Here is a 1,657-nt window from a genome sequence, read left to right as displayed (position 1 = left end):
ACCCTGTTGGGGATAGCACCTCTCTCTCCTTCCCGAAATTAATAAACTTAAAAAAAAGAAAGAAAGAAAGAAAGAAAGAAAGAAAGAAAGAAAGAAAGAAAGAAAGAAAGAAAGAAAATAAATGGAGGCAAAGGATAAGAAAAGAGAAATAAACATGAGAGAGGAAGAAAAGGAAAGATAGGAAAGGGGAGAGGGAAGGAGAGAGAGAGAACTCTACCAGTTGCCTTCATTTCCCACACGAATTTACCCACTCTGAGCTTCTGTTGTTGCTTTGTTTATGCAAAGTTAGCTGGGCTGAGACAGAGAAAAAGAGCTGAGAGACCCACGCTGAAGAAAAGGCAAAAATAATTTTAAAAATTCAAATGAAACACTCTCTCTCTCTCTTACACACACACACACACACACACACACACACACACACACACACGCTGCTTTGGGTCGGGGCAATCCCTGCCTGCAGACTTTGAAATGAAAACACGCCGAGGAGGGGCGGGTGGGAGGCCCCAGCAGCAGCGGGGAGCGTTGTCGGTGACCGAAGGGAGCTCTGGTGAATATCAGGTTCGGATTAGTGACAACTCAGAAGTCACGCCGGCGGTTGGGGGAGGGAAGTTTGCCAAGGTCTCTGAACTCGACGGAAGAGAGAGCAGCTTCCCCTGGCGCCGGGCGGAGCTGGGCGTACCCAGAGAGACCTCTGTCCCGGCCCGAGCGAGTCCCGCCGCGCTAACACCCCGCCCTGAGATTGAGTTTGTCAGCGATCATAAAATGGGAATTGATTATTCCAGCCACCATTGATTAGGGAAGAATGCTTACTGCAGCAGCGGGGAAAAGGTTAAGAGGAAATTGACCTTCTTCCTAGGTGACATAAAGTCATTAGGTAAATGAGATATTCACACAGGAGTTTTAAAAGGTCATGCTCAATTTTTATTTGTAGCCTGAAGAGTCCACCTGGAGCTTCGGCTTAGGGCAGGGACCCTGCTCCTCCGGACAAGAGGACCAACGTGAAAGGGAACTCTTGCAGCGCCCAGCAGGGGCGAGGGTGGGAGGCGGGTGATTGTCTTGGAGGATCGCCCGAGAGTCGGTGGGGACCTAGGACCCGGGCTTTGTACCTCCGGCCCGACCCGCGAGTGCGTCTCTGTGTCTGTGCGTGCGTGTTTCCTTTTGCGGCTCTGCGCTTCCCGCTGGCGTCACCTCGGTTCCAGTCTCCCGCCAGCAAAGGGACTTCGGGCAAAGGAGGACAATTAAAAACACTTACCCTACCAGAGCCGGCCACGTCTCACACAGAGTGAAAGTGTTTTGTTCTTCTCTTTTTTTGAAGGAGAGAGTGAGAGATATATTTATGCACATATTTATCCCTCTAATTATAGGAATTAATCCTCTTACTTATGACTAAAAGGTAACGTCGAAGGACGTCCCTTTGATGTGGAAAAGCGCCATTTGTGACTCACATTCAGACTGATTAAGGAATAATTGTTGTTAAACGCTTTACAAGAGGCGAGTGTTTAATTGAGGGGCATTTGTAATTTTACGGCTTAGTACAAAATTAAACGTAATTAAAAACTCAGAAATTCCAACTGATTTTCCAATTATTTTTATTGTCTGAGCTAATTGTTACACACACAAGGGTATCACTTCTCCCCAAAGGGATTTGTTGGGGGGG

This window comes from Tupaia chinensis, unplaced genomic scaffold (assembly GCF_000334495.1).
Source record: "Tupaia chinensis unplaced genomic scaffold, TupChi_1.0 Scaffold000062_1, whole genome shotgun sequence".
NCBI classification, from domain to species: domain Eukaryota; kingdom Metazoa; phylum Chordata; class Mammalia; order Scandentia; family Tupaiidae; genus Tupaia; species Tupaia belangeri.
Note: the sequence above shows the minus strand (reverse complement) of the source record.